The 23,382-nt window shown below is 37.9% G+C and overlaps 1 protein-coding gene across 18 annotated transcripts in view; it reads left to right on the plus strand.

Moving 5' to 3' along the window:
- NRCAM (neuronal cell adhesion molecule) overlaps positions 1-23,382 on the plus strand; it is a 146,309-nt gene that overhangs the window by 43,092 nt on the left and 79,835 nt on the right. For 17 of the 18 annotated variants that reach the window (XM_036401679.2, XM_036401687.2, XM_036401694.2 and 14 more), the window contains 2 exons: positions 1,936-2,031; positions 21,672-21,781. The gene's annotated coding sequence lies outside the window, so the exon portion shown is untranslated. The remainder of the gene's footprint in view (positions 1-1,935; positions 2,032-21,671; positions 21,782-23,382) is intronic. The other variant, XM_054514788.1, reaches the window with a different exon arrangement.

The raw sequence follows: 23,382 nt of genomic DNA on the forward strand, positions 1-23,382 counted from the left end.
CAGTGAGTCCCATGGAGGCAGGCAGAGGCTGCAAATGAGGATGCAGTGCCTGGCAGGAGAGAATTGCAGGGCTGTCTGCCTAGAGTGGAGAATCAAAACTTAAGGCAGCCTTACCCATGCTGTTGTTTGGAAGGATTCTCCAGGCTGGAACACTCCCTAAAGCATGCTCAGTTTTTGTCTTGGAGACAGTTTGTTGGGGGATGGAGCCAGCCAGGAAGCAGCTTGAGTGGCAGGGTGGATGTAGCTGGTACCTTGGTGTCATGGGAGCTGTGTGATCACTGTCAGGCTGTGCTGTGGTCAGTTTGGAGCTGCACACAAGTTCTCTGTTGGCTTTGGCTCATCCGGGTCCTGCTGGTTTGCAGGCAGCTTTTCCAGCTGAGCACAGAGGCAGGGGGTTGGAAGTGATTTGAGTGCCTGAATAAAGATTAGGGCAATGAAGTGAATCTCCTAAGAGAATGTCACCCCAGTGAAATAAATTATGTATGTATGCCAAAACTCCTGATTTTACAAAGATAATGTATTGTTTCCAATGTTTTATTATGTAAGAGCAACAAGTTGTTTTGGAAGAGCATGATAAAAAGCAATTTATGAGAAACATTGCTTGTTACTGAAAGAAATAGCTACAAGGGAGTTCTAGTCAACATTTAAGGTTTGACACTTGCAGGCCAATCTAACAATAAAAAGGCTTTTAAAAGTATATGGAAAGAAATTGTATGACTGAATTATGAATTTGATGAGAAATGAAACTGATATTCCTGTATCACCATTGTAAGCTGAGATGTTGCAGTCTCCTGGTTTACTTTACAAAACAGCACCAATCTGCAGTTAAGACTAAACAAGGAACTTTAATTACTTTCCTGAAAATAAAATGTATATGCTTTCATATACAGGACACAAAATAACTGGTGCTGCAGTGATGCTAATTTGTTGCTGTTTGCTACAGTTCATCACCAGTTCACTGAAATAAGGACAGCATATTGTGGCAAGCTAAAAGATAAGAGGACTCCTCAGAAAGTTTTTGAAGCTCACTTTCAAAATTCCTGGTCCTTCTTGAACCTTGCTTACTTGAAAGTTTGACTCCTCATGTGCACTACTATGGAAAGATAGGCAACTTGTTTTCAACAAAACATTAAATGTGTTTAAGATAGGTTAAAGTAACAAAAAGTGAGAGATAAGAGGACCTGACTGCAGAATTCTTATCAATAAATGAAGAAGGTAGCAGCTGAATTCAAAACGAGCCTCTCCTGCTGTCTTCTTTTTCTTTGATTTGTGCTTTTAAATTGGGGAGGAGGGGAGCAGGGTATGTGAGTCCCATCCATCCCCTGGAATTTAGGCTGTTCTCCTAGAAAGTAGGAGTTAAGACAAATTATGAATTTCCCTTCCCAGCCCTCTCTTTCTGGGCAAGTGCTATTTGTGACCAAACATTTCCATTTTGCATCCACCTCTTCCAGTGCATGTCTTTAGAATTCTGGGCACCCATAGCACAAAGAGCACTGAAGTGTTTACTCCTGAGGTACCCAGTGTGCCTTACTGGGTGTGTGGGTTACTGAACACTGGAAAGAAGTAGTTAAGCTTCCTAATTGTCTTGCTCAAGCTTTGTGAAGCACTGACTGGTTTTCACCCATGGTCCAGAGAACCTGGATAAACCATGGTTGCTCTAGTTTGATCTAAGTGGCTGTTTTGGAGCGCTAAATACAAAACGCAACTTTGAAACCTAGGGAGCTACTTTTCTTTCTACTGCTTCTTGTTCTTTCTTTGGCCCAACATATATTAATCAGCTATTATTAAAATACAATTTCACTTGACTTAACTGAATTTAGTATTGCAGCTTTATAAAGATATATATGAAGTATTTGTTGTAATTTAAGAGTGAATGTAATTATTTTCCTCTATAAATATTTCATGTTGTTATTTTTTTCATGTTATTTTTTTCAGGCGAGGCAGTAAAATAAAGAGCTGTCATACAGGAGATAAGAAAAGAAGGAAAAGTAAAGAGAGAGACCAACTTTCTCAGAAGTTATTTGTACAAAGGTAAGATAATTTTTCCCTCTAAATTTTATTTTCCCATGCTAAGTGGGGAAAAAGCCCTAAACTACTGGCATTGATTTTCTATCTCTTAGGTTTCCAAGATAGTCATGTAACATGTTATGCATTTACCTACATTTTCATGTTTGTTTGAGTTGACAGTCTGTGATTTATGTTAGGTTGTTTTATGTTTGTTTTTTTTTTTTTAATTTCAGCTCAGATTTTAACTGAAGGGCATATCAAAGTATGTTAAATAGAAAAGCAGCTAAAAATATTTCATGGTTTCATATAATTGCAGGTAGTCTCAGTCATCTTTAATGTTCCTTACTGGAGAGAATAGGTGTCAGGGCAAGTCAACTAGTGAAAGACTGAGTCAGGAAAAATGGACTTAGAATGAACATGAAATATTGTACCAAAAAATTGTAAGTTTTTTCTTCTAGCATAGACCACAAATTTAGATATGGGAACATTCTGAAATCTTTGCTCAAATGGTTTGGGTTGTAACACCTTTTTCCCAGTCCCCCTTGAACTCTTCCCTGCTCTCTCAGCATAAGATGATACAGTATGAATGTTGTACAGTATGTAGTTCAGTAGAACAGAACTTTTATGTCTTTTACACTATGTAGTTGTGGATGGTTGTAAAGCATTTTATCCCTCATTTATGCAGTCAGGCAAACAGAGCGCCTGAAAGCGTCAGTAATATATTTAAAACAGAGAAGGTAGGAGATGGTCACTGAAGCATTTTGACTTCTGAATTACTTGCTGGCAGTGTTTCTGAAAGTAACATTTAAAGCATCTCTCTCTGCAATGAAGATACTTTGCTTGTTTGTTTTTTACCTCTTCTGAAATGGTTCTTGTTGTAGTCACTCAGGAGTTAAATGCATTATTGGATAAAGAGAACTGTTACTGTAAGGTTTTTAAACTAGACTGCTCTGGAAAAAAAAAAGACCATTGAAGACTCTGAAAGGCTTTTTGGACGATAAACAAGTTTAGGAAGCTCTGAAGTTCTTTGGCTTTGCTACTGGCTGCTCTCTCTCACCAGGATCCTGGCACCCTATCACTGTGCCTTCATTGCCTCCATTGCTCCAGTTCTCCTGTCAGGGAATGCCACCATACAATACATCCCCTGGGGCTAATTGGGTGAGTGACAACCAGCCAGCTCCAAAGTGACAAGTGTTTGAATGCCTAATTGGGTCAGTGCACAGGTGCCTGCTCTTCATGAATGAGATGTTCTAGCTTTCCTCTGTGACATTCTCTTGGTTCCTCTCATTTTTCCTGCAGTTGTGGAACAAAAGTGTCAATACTTTGATGTGAGAGAAAAGGCTTTATCAAAGGAGAAGGATGATTTCCCATTGCCCTGCTTTGGTTAAAGTAGCTTTACTGCTTGAGTACTAGCTGGAGGAGACACACAGAAATTCATTACAGTGATGGAAGTTTGCTGATATGCTGGTACAAATGGACATTTCAGTAGACAATAAGGTGAATAATTTGACTGGTAATGACAAATACATTGCCTTAATCTCTATGTTAGATGGTTCTCATACTGTTTAGACCTATGGGCTTGGGCATCAGAAAAAGTATGGGAGAGAAAAAGAACTTATTTTGTTGTATTTGCACAATGAGGCTTTTCCTTAGTCAAATAAACAACTTGTCTTCATATAATGAAGTCAGACACAGATAACTGTTTTCTCTTATTGAAGGCTTGGTGTGTGCATAGAAAACAACCGACATTAAGCCCATGGTCTATAATACTTAGATGTATTTGCCTTCCTTTTGTCTCTTCCACAAAGAACCATAGGATACCTGGTTAGAAAGGGTGTCTGGAGGTTTTCTTGTCCAACAACTACCCTGATCAAGTAAAGGAGCTTGCTGCTTGGACAGCTGTTGAACAGCCATAGAGTAGAAAAGGGCTTTATTTTGTTTAGGTGGAATTTCATCTGTTTTAGTTTGTGGCTATTGCCTTTTACCCTGTTGCTGGGCACCACTGAGAAGTGTTGATTACCTGTGTCCTCCTGAGGTATTTATACATGTTGATAAGATCCCTTGCAGTCTTCTCCAGGCTGGAGTCTCAGTGCTTTCAGGCTCACCATGTCAGATGCTCCAACCCTTTAATCATCTTGGCAGTCCTACCCTGGACTGCATTCTGGGATGTTTTTTTGCTTTTACTGGGCAGCCCACGAGTGGACACAGCCCTTCAGGCATGTCTCAGCAGTGCTGAGTGGAGCAGAATGATCTTGATCCTGACATGCTGACAATATATTTTCCTAATGTAGCACAAGATGCTTTTGCCCTTCCCTGCTGCAAGGGTACCCTGCTGGCTTATGGTCTTGCTTGGAGCCCATGAGGACCCCCAGGTGTTTTTCTGCAGAGCCTTTTTCCAGCTGATCATCCCTCTTCCTGTTCTGTTTCTTGGGGTTACTTCTCCCTAGGTGCAGGACTTTGTATTTCCCTTTGTTGGACATCATAAAATTCCTGCTGGTTTATGGCTGAGCTTTTCAAGGTCCCTCTGAGAGCAACCAGCTGGTCTGTGAGCTGGAAACTTGCTGAGAGCATACTGTATCCCATCATCCAGGGCATTAATGAACTAGATAAATGGAACTGGCCCTAGTACTGATCCCTGGAGTACACCAGCAGACTTTTCTCTAGCTAGACTTCATGCTGATCACAACCCTTTGAGCCCAGCAGTTCAGCCAGATTTCAGTCTATCTCACTGTCCATTTCTGTAGTCTGTACTTTATCAGTTTGTCCATGGGGAGTTTATGGGACACCATGTCAAAAGCCTTGCAAAAGTCAATATAAACAACATCTGCTGCTCTCCTGTCACTCAGAGCCTGCCATTAGCTGGTTTGTTCTGCCCAGAGTGTCTCAGTCCCAGCAGGTGCTGCTGGCAGGGTGGCTCCAGGAAATCAGTGTTTCCCCAGTTCAAGGTTTGTTAAAAGAATATTCTCACTTTTGCTTTGACTGACTTGAATGTGTATTTCTAAAGTAATGCTTTTTCATTGGTGTATATTTAAAAGTGTGAAGAGAGCTATTTAAATATTGTCAAGTTTGAAAATACTCTTAAGTGGTGTGAAGCTAGGTAGCTACTGTCAACACTGTTTACACAGCAACTGTTTATGTTCCTCACTGTCCTTACTAATAAAAATACCTGCTGACAGAAGTGGAAAATAAAGAGAAGAAAAGGCTTGACGTGGCATCTCACAGCTGTTTAAGACAGACTTGAAGAAAGGGTGCTTTTAATTGGTAGGAGTCAGAGGAATTGTTTATAATATCAGAAGTACAATTTTTCAAGTTTACATTATTCCTCATAAAATTTTATTGTGAAAAATGCCCTCATGCTAACAAGGCTGGCATATCATCTAGTTACATTAAAGAAACTTGATAGGAGAAATTGTCTGGAAAAGAGAAGCATATTTCAATAATCTGTAGTTACCTAACATCAGCAAAGAAAGGATGAAGAGAGCTTCATATTCTAGAATCAAAATGTAAGCATTTTACAGAAATTACCCCTAGAAGTCAGAGACATTTTTAACAGATTGGAAAATGGAAGGGTCTAGAAAGAGAACTATTCTATTTTGGTTTTTGGAATTTATACATGTTAAAAAATACCTCACAAGGCTTTCATTTATTGATAATAAACTGATATGTTTCATAAATGTGTTTACAGCTAAAAAGAGTTTAAACAGAAGAAGCTGTAACTCATGTAGGGATCACAGCCACTCTAGTTCTACTGCAGCCTGGTCAAATGTAGTAAGTGTATGGTGTCTAGGATAATTTTGGTGTTCATATAAAACATTAGGTTTTGCACAGCTTTTTCTCTCACTTCGTATAGATCAAATTAAGTGGACCTCTTTAAGCACTTGTTCTTTATTTAGATGTCTTGCTATGTGTTTTTTCAATATACTAAAAAAGGGACAGTGTTTAAGCTGTGAGTTTCCTGAGTTTCTCAGCTACTGGTGCATGCTCAAGAACTTTGGGTGATGACTTCTGTGGGATAAAAGTGATACTCCTACATCACTGCAAATTTGAGTCTGTTCCTGTGGTAACTGTGCATGCAACCACTGATGCCATAAAAAACCATTTTATAACTTTTTTTTTTTTTAGCATAATGTTAAAAAGAGAGGGATGGTAAAGAAAATAAAAGAAACATTAAACCAAGTTTTATTCGTTTGAAACTTTCTGGATCACTAACAGCAGCAATTAAAAGTATTTTAAATGTTATGAAGTCTGTTACATGCTTCTAAATATACAATCAAACATTTTCTGAGTGTGTCACTAGCAAGAAAGAGAACCAAAAGCAAGTTGCAAGTTTCCCAAGTTGACAGTACTCTCTGTAGCTGATTCTGCTTTAATTATAGGACAACTCCTAGATTGCATCTAGTTCTTGCTTAGTTAATTCTTCAACAGCTTGGTTGTATCTTTGATTTATAAAGAAGCATGGAGGGGGAAATAGAGGAGAGGTATTGAAAAAGTAAAGTTTCTAAATCTGACACAATTTAGACACAGATACTGTATGACGCAAAAGATGAGCTTACAAAATCATTTAGGAAAAGAGCACTGGAAGGGATTACAGCAAAACATAAAGGACAAAGGGTAACAGTTCAACATAGAGAGGGATAAATTGTTTTTTCAATCACTGTTGAGTTTAAATCACTATTTTTTTATTACTGTCTATAATAAAGGAAAAAAGACACAGTTTTTTGTTTTTATCGTAAATTTATAGAAGAGTTAGAAAACATAATCAGCATACATAATATTATGAGATAATCTAGACATATTTATGCATCAGAAAAATGTAATGGATGTAATGAAGGCAGAAAATGTTGTGCATTTTAATATCTGGAAGGCTTCAGCATTTGCTGAAGGCTGATGTTTTGCAGAGTCTAAATGACCCTATATTTATCTGAATATTCTTCTAGTGTTTTGCAGCAGGACTGTATTATGTCTGAAGGTATGTGAATATTTAAGTGACTGATACAATGTAGATCTTCATTTTAATTTTGTACTATTTCTATCAAGGAATTAATATTCTAAAAGCGTTAAGACAGCAAAGTCATTTGTGTGTTATTGATTTAGCTACATGTTCATCTCTGCAGCAAGATGTTCATGTTATCAGTGTTACAGATTGGTAGTACATGGAGAGCTATCTGGAATGTGTGGATTTATTTCTAAAAATGTAATATGCTAGCAAATCTAAATCTGTGCTTTAGATAGAATGAGTAAGGCAAGTATTGTGTTGGAACTAATTTCACCCTTCTCCTAATTTCCCAATACATTTCTATGTCAGTTAGTTCTCCTGTATCACAACCATATAGTAGCACCAGGGAAAGGCACAGAATGGATAGAAAGTAATTTTCTTCTGAAAATAATAGTAATTGCTCCACTCAATGGGCTTTAATCATGATTTTGCTGCAGTCTTCAAATTCTGAACTATGTTTTGTTGATCAATCTCTAGGAAAAAGTACCAGTCCCTTCCCTGGGATCGGAATTGCTTATGATTTCAGAGCCTCAGTTTCTTCTGAGTGAACTGAAACAACCTTCTGAAACTTGCAGAATCATTCAGAGTAGCCAGGTAGAAGCTGCATTTATTCTTTATGGCCCTCACTGCTCCCAGCAGAACACTGTGTGTACGTCACCCAGAATTAATTCTTTAGTGACCCCTATTGTCTTCAGAAGAGGATGAGGCTGGGGCCTGACCTCAGGACAGTTTTCCATGAGGCTCTTTGCCTCTTCAGGAGAGGAATTTGCCCTATTTGCAATTCAGAAGCTCAGCAGGGACAGAGGAGAAGCACCTCTAGTATCCCTGGCTTGTTTTTGTGAACAGAGGGAGCACTGTTGGTGCGCTCCAAATATGCATCTTATGTTCTTCTGCAAGCAGGTCAGACCAAGCTTATAATAGCAATTTAGCTTCACTACAATTCTTAAGGGCTATTTTTAATGAAAACTGAAATAATGCCATTAAAGTTAACCCTTCATGATGATGTATTCCAGCACCATTAACTGGCCTGAGTATCTTGTGTGTAAAAGTCTTGATTTTTCTGAATTAAAAAATTAAAGAATATTTAGTAAAATGTTAATAATTAAATGTGTCATGAGTGATTAACAGCCTGTAGTCTAGCATAAACTTTTTTTTTGTAGAGGACTTGTTTCCGAACAACAAACCCTAATATTATGTAATTCATATATAATTCATTCTATGCTAGGCATTGTTGCATCTCAGTGGTACCTCAGTTTACATTTTCCTGACAGGTAACATAGTTTCCAGAACTGCATGAGCTAGATAATTTACAGTGTTGTGAAATTAAGTTTAAGTCAGCACTTTTAGGATTTTTGCTGAAGTTATTTGGCATTTTCTTTTAAAATAAATGATTCTGGTTTAACCTCCATATTTTCTGTCTTGTGAGAGAGTATTTTTGTTTCACTATTGACAATTATTTATTTTGAGAAGGGTTGAATGTGAGACTCTACAATTGTTTCAGTTACTAAAAAAATTTTTTTTTGCTAACTCCATGTTCTTCTTCACTGTATTTCTTATGTTGTGTCATCATTTGAACCTTGCTGACCTGAAATGTGTGGTACACAGTCAATTTGGAGGACCTGCCAAGAATGGAAGAACTGTATAAGGGGGCTGAATAACTGCAGAAGTTTAAATTTCTAAGACAAATATTCAAACAGGAAACACTGTAGTTGTATTGCCAATGTAGTTAGACACTAATTATCTGAATATCCCAGTTCTCAAAAGTATTGTTCCAGTGGAATGTCAGATTCCACTGAGAATGGTGAGAGCTTCTGCCTCCTGTATATGGCTGTATTTAGCTCAGTAAATTTCATCCAGTCAAATATTGATTTTTATGACTAAAGGGGAACTCTGCCCTCCCTGCTGACTGTGGAAAGATGAATTTCAGGCTGTTTCCCAGGAGTCTCTCAGGGCTGATCTACGCCTTGGAAATTTGTTGGCAATTTACTGGGCGATTAAATTCCCAGGAAGTACTTCAAAGGAAAATGGATCTTTGGCTTGCAGGAGTGGATATTTTCCAGACAAAGAAAAGAGAAAAATGCTGCAAGAAGACTTAAACCCTCTAGGTATATATTAGATAACCTACTGCTAACTGTCAGGTCTTTCTGCTAGCTCAGGTGAGTTCAGACAGATTTCTCCAGCAGCTCTCAGGCCACACAGGTTTGGAAGGCATTGAATCCTTCACATCTAGAACAGCAGACTGCAGAAGGATGATCTGCTTCCACCCATTAATGTTGTTCAAGTAGTTGTAAAAGTTATGAAGTAGAACCATACGTTGAGTGATGGTGTGGAATAAAGCAACCCTTCATCCAAACAGTATTAGTTGCCTTGGACTGCTTGCAGAGCCCTGAAGAATCTGACAGCTTCAGTTCATGCAAATTAAATGGATTAAGTTTCCTACCATTTATTTTAACTTTTTTTTTTTTCCACAGTACTTTTCCATATCTCATGGATTCAGGTAGTAGAGTGTTTGGTGTTGAGAGAGTAGACAGTAGTTTGTGGGTTTTGGGCCTCCGGGATCCTTTCCAGAACAATGAGGTGGTTCAGGAATGTGGAAAATTGATATATTCATGAATTGTATTAGTTGATATAAAACACTGGAAAGACACAAAATATTAATGCAGCCTGCAGATATTAAAGTGGTTATGGGATTTAATAGGAACCATAAAATAGTTATTTCTCTACATTAACATTTGAATCTTGTTTCTTTCCTTACACAGTTCCCACAAAACACTACCTGGTGTAAAATACTATTGGGATTCTCAACATTTTCACATGAATGCTGCTATCAGCTTTTAACTTAGTTTATAAGTAAGCTTTTAATCTGAATATTTTGTAAAACCAATTTGCTCACTACAGAAGTATCCTTTCTTTAGGCAGTTGAAAATTAACACAAGTCTAGAAAAGCTGATGGAGCATTTTTTGACTCCTTTTTGGAATCAATGCAGGAAAGTGATGAATAGCTTATGCCTAAACTATAAGGAAATTGGATCCATGCCTGTTCTTTTTAAAACCAAAGTAGTTCTTCCAAGGTGTTTGATGCTTATTTGCTGGTATCAAAGAAGTAAATTATGATGAGATTTTGAGAGTTGATTCTTCATACTGCTATTCCAAAAATTGTGCAGAAAACCTGTATGAAGTTGCAGGAAGATTTGTCATTGATGCAAGGTATTTTTCATTGGTGTAACCTTTTCCCTTAGAGGTCCAAGAAAAATTCTTAGTTTTATTCTTCTCACAAGCACCTTGTAACACAGTCTGCCCTTTAGCAAGTGGGACAGAGCACTCATAAGGACCAGGAACAGCTTCCACAAAACAGAAACTGATGTATCAGAGGTTCCTGTTAGAGGGCAGCCCTACACAAGATGATACCTGGAGTTTGACACACAGTGTACTCCTTATTACTAATACTTCTTTGCTATACTTCATACAAGCAGTTAGGTTTTTCTCGAGTGCAGAGTCACAGCTTATGGAGTAATGGAAACTCCCAAGATTCTCATGTTTAGGGCCTTTTGCTAGCTTAAACATGAAATGCTAAAGGCCTACTACACAGGTTTCCTCCTACTCTGTTGTTATATGAGCACTGGAACAGGCTCCCTATGGAGGTGGTCACAGCACCAGCCTGTCAGAGCTCAAGAAGCATTTAAAAAACACTTCCAAGCAGATTGTGGGATTCTTGGGGCTGTCCTGGGCAAGGCCAGGAGTTGGACTTGATGATCCTAATGGGTGCCTTTCAACTCAGCATATTCTATGATTATTGGTGTGATTCTACCACACTAATATGCCAAGTGTTGCTGCATCCTTTTTCCATATTCAAAGTCATTATATGTTCTCATCACTGCACAAAAGGTTTGCAGTTCTCTTTTCTGGGTCTATGCTGATATAATAGTATTTTAAACTCAGGAGAAAGAATTTAATAACTTCCATTAAGTTCTGTTGTCTAGATAGGTATTTCCTCACTGCGATAAGTAACTGTTTGAATACTGTGCAAAAATGTCTCTTGTGTTCAGTATAGTAGGGGACATAGATGCCCAAACCAACAATATGAATTACTCCTCTTATGGTATTCAGGGCTTGAAAACATGTGTCTGTTTTTTCTGGGTTTGGTCCAAAGTGTTCAAGTATGGATCTTGTCTTGTGTATACAGTATTTAATCTTCTCAGCTTGTTCATTGTCAAGTTATTACATATCCATAGGGTCCAGCATTGAATGACCTAACCAGTCAAGAACAAGGTTTTCTTCCCTGGAAAAGTAAAAATAAACAAATACATGAACACTGAGTTGCAGATTGTAGCAGCAAATGTTCCTGCACCCGTGATTGTTCTTGCAGCTGCAGTAGCACATCTTCTCTTGGAAAGGTTCAGCTCTTCTCCCGCACCTGTTGTTCAGCGGAGGGCTGCACTGTTGGTCTTGCCTTCAGGAGAGCTTCAAGAAGAGGTATTGTACAAGAAGTGAGCCTGTGAGAGAGTTACAAAGAGCACAGGCTTAGGGCCCAAACAGGCTGCAGGGCAATATGTTGTGTGTGCACTGCACCTTGACAGGCGTCATCAGTTATCTCTGTTATGTGTGCAGTTACCATCCTTGTCTGCTTGGTACAATGACTGCCTGTGACATGCTCTGTCTGACAGTGGCTTCTGTGAGATATGGTTGGCACAGCACCTTTGATCTCAGGCACTCTGTTGCACCCTGCTTTCTTCTCACAGACCTCAGGAAAGCTAATTACTTGACCTGTACTCCACTCCTAAATTTAAATCACATTGGTTCAGCACACCTTCCATTTTATCTCCAGGAGGAACCCATTTTGTACCAGGTTATGTAGCTCCTTTGTTACTTGTACTCATCTGGGAGATAACCTTATTTGTTTTGGACGCATTCATGTCTAGTTGAACTTAGCAGCAGAATTCCTATTGACATTACTAAGTTAGGATACTATTCATTACCTTGGGTGTCTGTGGTGAGGTTGCATTCCTGGTGATATAGGAAAACTGATAGAATTAGGCTCAGAATATTTGATTTACTTCTCTAGTTGATTTCTTGGAGCTCTTTTCATCTGTACTAGTCTACACAAGTAGGTAGATCCATACAAAGATGACAATGCTTTTTTCAGCGTAATTAATTTGAAAGGAGAGTGGCCATGATGGGATATGGAAAGCTTTCTGTGACACATTGTGCTCTGATTTGACTTGGAGAGAGTTCATTTTTTTCACAGAGGTGGTATGGGGCTGTCTTTTGGATTTCTGCTGAATGCAGTGATGGTAATATAGAGATGTTTTTGTTACTGTTGAGCAAAGCTTACACAGACCCAAGGCCTTTTCTGCTTCTTGTTCTGCCAGGAAATTGGAACTTGCTAGGAGGTTGGGAGGAGACACAGCCAGGACAGGTGACCCCAGCTGACCAAAGGGAGATTCCATATGACACCATGCTCAGTATGTGCAGAGGAGGGAAGGAGGAGGAACAGGGGGAATATTTGGAATGATGGTGTTTGTTTTCCCCAGTAACCATTACACATAATGGGGCCCTGCCCTTCTGGGCATGGCTGAACATTGCAGAGCAGTGAATTAATTCCTTTTTGTGCTTTGCATGGGTTTTACTTTTCCTATTGAGCTCTCTTATCATGTGTACATCTCAGGATAGAAAACTGAATGTTCTGGCCATAAACTCGTTAGACAGAGGCAGGAAGAAGGACCTCAGCTTTCAACAGGACTGAGGTAAAATCTCACTGACCCTATAATGTAGCTGTGTGGGCACTATCATCAGAGGGGAAAAGTGCTTACAGTATCACTTGGCATTCACTTGGGATCAGTATTAGAATAGTACAAAGTAGTAGGTGATTTCAGACTTCTAATTAAACACCAGGGATTGCATTCCCTCTGTTGCAAAAGGAGAAGTCTAATATTTGTGATATGAAAATTCTCTAGTTATGGTTTTTTCTGCAACCCTTGTAAGTCTTTTGTGAAACAGAAAAAACTGCTACATTGCAAAAGAATCTGTGGAGCATCTACATTTTCAGGCTTTTATTAAATGGTTAATCTATATGGGATTTGTGGAATCCAAAGCAGAAACATTGTTAAATAATGCATGCTGGGGAAAACATAATCTCATGTATCCCACAGAGGCTTTTGGTTTTGTTTTGGGATTCATGAACTCTCGTGGGCCTTCTAAAATTTAGCAGATCTGAGTACTGTAACAGCTCAATAATGTAATCTGTCTGGCATCAGGAACCCTCTTTTGCAGAAGCTAAGTGTCTTTTGATATGTGATGTGGTCTGATAATGTTTTAAAGCTCTCTGGCTTCACCAGAGAGTAAATGACTGAGAATCAGCAGTTTGTAAAGCCTTTTAATACTGCTGAAAGAATAGATAATGACAGTGTACAGTTCTAGAACAAAACAATAAAGACTGGGAAATACAAAAGTTGATGGCCACTTGGATTCTAAAATAATTACAGTTCATGTCGTTTTGGCTTTTACAGCTTTTCAGTATAAATTCTTTTTCTTTTTGTTGAATTTCTATGAAGTGTTATTCAGGAAACCCATTTCTGCAAGAAAACCATCAAATGTTTAGCCACAGAAAGCAAAAACATGAAATCTGTCGTCTAGTCATCTGTCTGTATATTCATTAGTTTTTGAAATGCCACCAAAGCAGACATGAATTAAAAAGGAAAAAATTGTTTTGAAATGATATATCCTTCTCATGTTAAAATTTTTACTCAAGTTTTGTAAGGAAAATACTGACCTAATCTAATGGCAAGATAACAGAAGAAATTGAAGATTCTGCCTGCCAAAATACAAAAAAAATTTAATCCATTAATTACTCACCAAAAACTTTTGTTTTGTAATTCCTTTAAACCAAATCATGATAGTGTAGAAAAAAGGATGGGCAGACTCTCTGGGAACAGTAGCAAGTCTCTTTTGTGTCTACTACTGCACTGTACTCTGTCAAGTGGCAAAAGGAAAGGCTCTACCTACTGTCACTGCCAGTACCTCTGTACAAAAAATGTGCTTTCTTCCATCAAGAAAGGTTAACGTGCTTTTTATTGCATTCTGTAGTCAGTAAGATCATGTATAAATTAATTTGGGATTTCGGAGTACAGCACCTTTAAACCTACAACTAGCTTAGTAGAAAACTTCCTGTGAAAGTTTTTGTGCCCATTGACATCCTTCTAGTATTGTTAATAACGCATGTGGTACTTTTTTCATGTCTAAAGTACCTGTCTACTTTAGAGAACAAAATAAATGGTTATTTATTGTTATGAGAGAGCTTCCTGATGCTGATAGACTGACTTAGCTACTGCCGTTTGTCTTGACAGAGCTAAACTGAGCTAAATGCTTTTCCACTCAGAAACATTTCTCTACAGAGAAACTTCCTAACAAATAAAGGATTCCTACAGATTTGAAGAGATGACAGCTGGCATGTGTGTTCACACTGACAATGCTGAAAGAGAGGGAGAAGCTTAAACAGAACCTGGAAAAGTGTCAGTGGCCTGGGCAAAGTGGAAGCAGTGAGCTGCTCCATCAGGGTGCTGCCTGAAAAGACCATGAAGCTTTGAGCACAAAAATAGCGCTGGATTAATTTTTGAAAGAATGCTACATTGGACTCTCATAGATGAATTAAATATGTTTTTAAAATCTCCTTTTTGGAATAACCTACACAGTGGGATGCCTCTTGGCCAGCATTCATGCCAAAAGCAGTACTTGTCTTCTTTTACTGTATTGACAGTGTTTTGAAAGTTCCTTTTTTCTTTTTTTTCTTCCTAAGAGGATACCAACAGTTGAAATGAAATTAGTAGCCAGAGCCTTCTGCAAATCTTTATTCTCCTGTGAGCTTTTCTTTAACATGGCACACAGTTAGTTTTTGACAAAAATAGATTTTAAATTCTGATATTAGTTCAGTGAGTTCTGATGGAGAATGTTGGGTTAATTCTCCCTCTTTGTCACATTCCAGAATATTATATTAACCTAACAAATTTTCTGTCAATGATCTGTCTTTGTTTGCACCCCTTTTCCATAAATACCTTAAATATAAATTTTCATATTCCTTTTAATAGCTGATTTGACTATTGGGTAGTAATGATATAATTTGCAAACTAGTGTGCAAATGGAAAAGCTGTGTTGTGCCAGAAGTATTAAAGATTCAGTGAGCACAGAAATTGCAATCAGGGTATTTTTTTAAAGTGTACTCATCAGAGCAACAAATTCTCATTATGTTGAAAAATATAGCTCTAATTTGTGACAGGATGGACTAAATATAATTTTGATATGTATATGTGTGCATATATATATACACACACATATATTATTAATTTTATAAGTATATAATGTTAGTAACTTTATCACTTAAACCATAATTTTTATAGAAAAATAGAATGGTTTGGGTTGGAAAGGTCCATGTGCAAGGACACTTTACACTAGACCAGATTGCTCAAAGCCCCATCCAGCCTCTCCCTGAACACCTAAGGGATGGGGACATCCACACTTCTCTGGGCAACCTGTTCCGATGCTTCACCATTTTCACAGTAAAGAATAGCCTCCCAATATCCAATATAAACCTACTTCTTCCAGTTTAAAGTCACTCCCCCTTGTCCTGTCAATACTTGCCCTTATAGAGTCCCTCTCCAGCTTTCTTTTAGGCCTCTTTAGGGGAACTTGTAAGTCTCCCCAAGGCCTTCTCTTTTTCAGGTTGAATAATCCCAGTTCTCTCAGCCTGTCTCATAGGAGAGGTGCTCCAGCCCTCTGATCATCTTAGTTACCATCCTCTGGACATGTTCCGACAGAGACACATCTTTCTTGTGTTGGGGACACCAGACCTGCATGTAGCACTCCAGGAGGGGTCTCATGAGGGCAGAGTAATAGGGGGGAATCACTTCCCTTGCCCTGCTGCCCATGCTACTTTCATGCAGCCCAGGACACGTTTGGCTTTCTGGGCTGCAGGGTGCTCATTGCCAGGTCATGTTGAGCTTCTCAACACACCCAAGACCTCTTCAGGCCTGCTCTCGGTCTGTTCTCTGCCCAGCCTGTACTTGGGCTTGCCCTGACCCAGGGCCTTGCACTTGGCCTTGTGGAACTTCATGAGGTTTGCACAGACCCCCCCACCTCAGTCCTGTGCCGGTCCCTCTGGGTATCAGCCCTTCCCTCCAGCATGTTGACTGTGGCATTCACATTTTCTGGAAAAATCCCTTCGCTCAGGATTTTTCCAGAAAATGTGAATGCCACAGTTGACCACACCACATAGCTTGGTGTCACCAGCAGACCTGCTGAGGTGCACTCAATGGCAGCGACCGTGTCACTGACAAAGATGTGACACAGTCCTGGTCCCAGCACTGACCCCTGAGGTACACCACTCGTCTCTACTTGGATATCAAGTCATTGACTACATCTCGCTGAATGTGGCCATCCAGCCAATTCCTTATCCACTGAGTGGTCCATCCATCAATCCATTTATCTCCAGTTTAGGGACAAGGATGCAGGACAGTGCAAGGACAGTGTCAAATGCTTCACAAAATCCAGGGAGATGATGTCAGTTGCTCTTCCCTTATCCATTGATGCTGTCATCCTATTGTTTGTGAGGCAGTTTTCTCTTAGTGAAACTGTGTTGACTGTCACCAATCACCTCCTTACCATCCATGTCTCTCAATATTCTTTCCTGGAGATTCTGCTCTCCACGGTCTTGGCAAGCACTGAGGTGAGACTGACTGGCCTGTGGTTCCCTGGGTTTTCCTTTGTTTCCTTTTGTAAAAATGAGGTTTAAATCTCCTTCTTTCCAGTGAGTGGGAACTTAACTGGGCTGCCACAGCTTCTCAGATATGATCGAGTGTCTTAGTCATAATTTTCCTATCTTTAGAAATAAAAGCCTTCAGATACAAAATTTACGCTGTTTATAAAATACATTCTGTTAAATGTATATGAAGGATGATACTATTTTAGAATTATTTTGCTGGAAAACTGCATACATTGGTGTATGGTAGTTGCCTACCCTTTCTTGAATTATTTTATTCCCGATAAACCAAATGCACTAATTTATTCAAGTACGATTTGAAAGGTTGGTGGATATAAAACTCAGGGAAATCCAATAAAGGTTTGACATTTCTTTTTACATGACTTATGGAGTCTGCAGAATATATTGCTTCTCTTCAGAATTAAAAATTCACATATCTAACAGCCTACACTAGGAGCAATGCTGCAACTCATTAGAAAGAAATACAAAGACATGCTTTGAATCATAAAGATGGGGAAAATAAAATGTCAGTGTTTTTTAATAAAAATGTACAGTGAAATTTATGACATCTTATGAAAAGTGTCTGAGGCATGGTGAGAGAAAAATCTGTACGGACTTTATGGATTGTCACAGGAAGTTTGTAAAGGCAGCAGATCCAATTCTTTTCTCTTCTTCCCTGTGTGCTTTAGAAGAAATTCTGCTGAGAATAGTACAATTCTGTGCATGTGAAGTGATATAAATAAAGTAGAACTCAGTCCAAGTTAGTGCTCTTTTTAGCCAAATTGTTACAACTGAAGTCAGTTTTCTATGAGGTAGAAATTTTAGTGCAGGATTTTTCATGTTAGGATTACTGTAGGATTGTTTCTTACATCCAGCAGTTGAATGTATTTAAACCTGAAAGTTTTACAATCTGGAAGGAAATGGAAAAGTAGTTTAAAAAGAAAGTATGGCTGTGAATCCCAGACACTGGAGAAACTGTGTCCTTGCTGAAGGTCATGGAAAAGAATGTCTGAATGAAAGTCATTCAGAATAATCAGCAGTTCAAAATACTGGATGGCTGATTAGTCTGAATGAAAAAGCCAAGCATAAACAAAATTTGAAGACTGTGACAGAATTCCTTGGGAAAGTAGTAAGTCTGCAATTCTGAGAAGTTCTTGCCATAGCAAAGTAGGTGAAAAGAAAGCCTATTTGCAAGGCTGTCTTTGAGGAACATATTTGAACTTTTATGTACTTGGTAGTGATTTGAAAAATCAGTGGATGTTACTTGACTCACTGTTCACTGAGTCAAATGGATTAAGTCAGAGATACTAGGATCTTTATTTGATTTTTTAATTAATATTACATATCAGTTTTCAGATGTTTGACTCTACTTCAGAAGGAATTGTCCTTGGCTTTGCAGAGTATTCCTTGCCAATGCTTAAGTAGGAAGGAACAGAGTCAGCGTAGAGCGATGGGAATATGTCATTATTGCATTCACCTCACATCCATGGCGACTTAGGCTGGGAATACAGTTTCACATCCTGCTTTACCCTGTTTAATTTCAGGCAGTTATCCCAAAGAGGTAGTTCCTTTGAGGAAATCCCTGTCATGTCAAAACCTAATCTTTTCTTGCAGAGGTTTGCTGTCTCTTGGATCAATGAACTGACGTAGCTCTCTCGGGATGCTACAATTCTTAAATGTGAGGGGAGAGGGCGGGAGCTGGCAGTGAGGAGCAGAAGAGCTCAGGACCTCTTCATGTCTTCTTGACAGCTACTTCTCTTTAGATCAGAGCAAGTCTAGTGGGAAAATCCACCCTTAAATAAACTACCAGCTTTTTCATTTAAGTAAAAGGAAATGCTGGAGAGACCACTAAGGTCTATTGTTGCAAAAAGAAGGGAATATAGCCAGTGAATGCATGGCCCTAATTCTACACCTTCACAAACACACACACACACACACAAAGATTCTGTTTTAATTTGTGGAAATAACTTCCCTACATAATTCCGTGACTCCACCCAGCCACCCAAAGAAGAAAAGTCATTGTTCAAGTCTCTGTGAAGCTTCCTTTTTTCATACTGGGAGTTGTTTAGGGTATATGAAAGATTTAAGTACTGAAAAGTACCTTCTGATAAAGTACTTCAATGATCAAGAGATTACAGCGATTGCTGGCAAATAAAGGGGAAACTACTTTTCTAACCTGGTCCTTAATGCTTTTATAGTAGCAAAGCCAGTTGTATAGATGAGTTCATATATAGACCCAGCACTCAAGTTTGTTCAGGTTTAATTTTATGTGTTTTTATTTTATTTGAACTCAGATTTTTGAAGGGGGGGAGTTTTTTTGGTGCAGGTGTCTTGACTCAAATACACTGAAGTGATTCATTTTGTTAAAAAATAGTTTAACTACACTTCTGTCCATTTTAAATATTTGAGACTTTCCTTCCTCTTTCTGTTTTCCCCGTGACATTCAATATCTCTGCCAAACCAGTGTAACGACTTAGGGTAAACTTTCTCTGATTAAATATGTGAGAAAGCTTATGTGTGAAGTTCAGAGAGTCTTGGTCGTGCCAATCTTGATTTTACATCTGGAAATACTGGTTTTTGACATTAAATAAAAGGTGTATCATACTTTTCCCAGCATGTACTGATGTGAATACATCTTGCAGCATTGAAAATAGCCAAGATTATCAGCTGCTGTGGAAAAAAAAGGAATGTGGTTTAATTAAGCAGAAATTTATGATCTTACCTGGCAACAACCCAGCAGCAAGCATTATATGTGAAAATTCATTTAAACTGTTGGACCCAGTCTTATGCTGGGAACTCACCATCAAGATTAAAGAAGAGTGAGAAAAGATCTTATTTCATCTTTACCCTCTCCATGATTTCATGGACATTGCTTCCAAGTGACTCCTTTTTAAAGAAACCAGTTCCTGTTACAGAATGAGTTGTGAAGTTAAAAATGCGACATGAGTATGAATGCAGAGATCCCCGTGATGTGCTGTGAAAACTTGTACACATTTTTAAAACAATGATATGGGGTACAAAAAGCCTGGTTGCCTTTGGGTTCCATTTGCATTTCAAATGTGAGAAAACTGAAACTCTTTAAGATATGACTCTTAAAGAAGGCACAGATTTTTTCCTTTTTCTGCTATTCAGGTTTATAGGAAAAGTATTCATATGCTGAAAATCCCTAAATATGTTGATGCCTGTTTTCTGGTTTTTTCCTCCAGGAAGAGGAATCTTGCAATGGTTTCTTTTCTCATTGCTGTCTAGTTACTGCTGCACAGGCAGCCAACATGATATAACCCCTTTCAAAATTTGATTAATTTCTGCATAAAACTCAGTGCAAAACCCCAACAAATGAAAGAAAACCCCAACCAAACCCACAAATGTAGAAAATCTCAATGCATTCCCCACACCCCCATCCTTAGAACTTTTTAATATGTCTTGAATGAGAAACACTGTTTTTATGCATTAAGAGATGAAAGTTGATTTGCTGCCTTAAATTTGACTCTGACAGGAAAGTGAAGCTTTTAATTTCAAGTTAAGTGTTGCCTGGAAAATTTGAATCTAACTGAATTGTAGAGTATAGTTATGAATTTAATTTGTTGTTTAGGCTAGAAACTGGTCAACTACTTCTCAAATGATTACAGTGAAACAGCTTGAGTCAAGTTCCTGTAAGGAAAGAAGGAGGACTAGGAGAGGGGCGGCCCTAATTTTGCAGCCTGGATTTGCCACCAGTCTTAGCTCTTATAACTGATTTCTGTGTGAGTGTATTATTGATTTATTATTTTATTATTCTGACTGTAAGAAAAGCCATGTCTCAAACCCTCTTCTTCAGTATGAGGTAGACTGTTCTTATTCGAGGTCTGGTTGAGTTTTTTTCCCATGATGGGCTTTATTTCCCATCACCCTTTCTTGTCATAGGTGGCTGCACTCAGCAGTGTGGAGAATAGCTTTTCTATCAGTCTGGTCGTGCTGGCTAGCTTACAGGTTTTGTGAAGGAAGGAAAGGCAGCCCCTCTCTGTTTTCTAGAAGGAATGGTGCTTAGGAGAAATCAGGATTGGGGAAGGAGGGATGCAGTCCATTCACAACTGCTTGTCTAAGGAAGGTCTTGTCTTGATTTCTTGCTCCTTTTTGGAAGGAGGGCCTCCAGTTCTGTAATGTGCTCATATGGTGGCACCTTCATAAACATCAGGAACCTACCTGGTGGGTAGAGCTGCCTTTTTGTTTGTGCTATGTCCACGTGGTCTGTGAAGCATTTCCCAGGAGCCCTACCTTAGGTTTTGACTTCTTCCCATAGATCATATGGAAAATTTGGTAAGATATCCCCATTTCCATATGTTTTGATTTGATTTCCAGAAGTACTGCTTTGAGACACATTATTCTTTTGAGCAAATCTGAACTGGGAATTGAAACTGTGGAATCCTAGGGAATAATCCCTGAAGGGAAGTTAAAGGTGAGACTGCAAACCAGGCTGGTTTCAGAGATGTAAGAATAGAAGATCAAAAATTACTTTCTTCCCTATGGTGCAGTAGTTTCTACATGTCCTTACAGACCCAATTAAAATAACATTTGATTAAAATGAATACAACAAAGCACAGTTTTTAGAGGTACTATATCTCTGGATAAATTGAAAAACCACCAAGATTTAATTATATATTAAAGATTAAAGAGTGCTTTCTGGTTTTAGTTAAATACAGTTTCTCTGGTGTATAAGCAGTAAGACAATTTAATGTAAAATTAAAAATTCTGGGACAACAGCTTCTCTCTCAATTCAAATTAGCATGTCTGAGAAAATAATTTTTGCCTTTAATGTTGATTTATAGCAATTTTTCTTTCTTTATGTGTTGAAATCCAAAATAGTGTTATGTTAATATGGTTGTATTACCTGCAGGTGTTGCTTGAGAGTTGAGTGAACAGTCCTTTGTATTTTCTTTGAAGGATCAATATTTCAAGATGTGTGAAGGAGAAGGGTCTAACTGACGAGCTGCCTTGATGCACTGTTATTCTGACTATGACTGGATTGACTGAAAATTGCCTCAAAGAGTAAGGTAATTTATAAAACTATAAAGCGTAGCAAAGTGTTTGAAGTAATCAAAGTTAATGAGGAGTGATTTATTTTCACTTTTACGATGCCTTCACTGTTATAGTTTCTTGAGTTTTTCTTTCTGAAATGTTCATATTTGATACTGCATTTGCACGAAAAAGGTGCATTAGATGTTACAACTACAAAAAAGGTTAGAGCTGGCAAAATTGAATGAAATAATTTTTAATAGTTGTGCTGTGAGAAATTGCTCTTAGTGTATCTGGGTAATTGGAGAGAAATTAGATTTTAACTTTTTGTGTATGTCTAGAAATTGAGCAAATAACCTGGCTTAGGAAAAAATGGCAGTTTGGAAAGAAGATGTATACATAATTATAAACCAGTGCCTTTTAATGAAATAGGAATTCAATTCATTTCAGTGCTACTTCATTACTCTGCCTAGACATACTGTCATAACAAGCAGATATTACTTTGGAAGCCTCTTTGTGCAATACAAATATTATATATGTATATATGTAAATAAGCTCTTTTTATTTTTGAACCATTAAATGTACTCATTCTCTATTGTGGATAAAATAATATGCTTATCAGTCTACTAGTACTAATTTACAGTCTGGTTTACAAGTCGTGTAGTGAAGTGCTTTTGCAGTACTAAATACAGAATTTCAAGAGGTTTTTTTTTGTTATTTTCGGATTTTGTATTGTGTTTTCCTCTTGCAATGTTCTTTTTCCTTCACCTTGAATCTTTCTGTAATTCAATATCTAGTATTTTGTGTAAGGATATCATATATGCTTAGAATAGTATTTACACAAAAAAAATACTGTTCTTGCAATGTGTGCTGTTTGCATTTGAGATTTTGATGTAAAGAATAAATTGGTTTTAAAACGGTCAAAGAAAATAGTAGTGAACATGGCAACGTGAAAGAAATTCCCTTTATCTCCTCAGTGGTAATATGAATGTGAAATTCAAATGATTCTGTGAACAATGTAAATTTTTACATCAAAATGTAATGTTTACTGACATAATAGATCTGAAGTCCTGGGTGAAATTTTTTTTGTTTCATTAATGAATAGCATAGACATACAAAAAAAAAAGAAAAAAAAATGTTCCTAGTTAGGGAACAAACTGGATTAACTTCTTGATGAATAAATGAGCTTTTTTTACCCTTAAGGTTTAAATTAATGATTTTATAAAAAGGCATACTCAGGCTCTAGTTACTTGCTTTGTTCTATCCTGCTTGCTTAAATTGCACCTGAAATTACGTTATTTCAGTGGTGTTAAATGCCTTCTCTGATTCTTTTAAATGAGAAATTGAAAATATTCCTAATGTATAAAATGTATTTCAAATGAAAGAGCAAGAGCATGGAAATGTAGGTTAGCACATCCCATTTAGGTTTCAGGCTTTTAATGATGTTTTTAAACTCTATTAGAGAGGTAAGATTTATTGTGAGAATTAAGCCGCCGGGTTTTATTTTTGATACATTAAACTAAAAAATACATTCATTTAAGAACCATACTAATCCTTTAACATCATATTAGCAGAGAAATTGTTCACATTTACATAAATGTGAAATGCATAAAAATAGACATTCATTTATGTTTTTGAA

This window comes from Molothrus ater, chromosome 5 (assembly GCF_012460135.2).
Source record: "Molothrus ater isolate BHLD 08-10-18 breed brown headed cowbird chromosome 5, BPBGC_Mater_1.1, whole genome shotgun sequence".
Classification (NCBI taxonomy): domain Eukaryota; kingdom Metazoa; phylum Chordata; class Aves; order Passeriformes; family Icteridae; genus Molothrus; species Molothrus ater.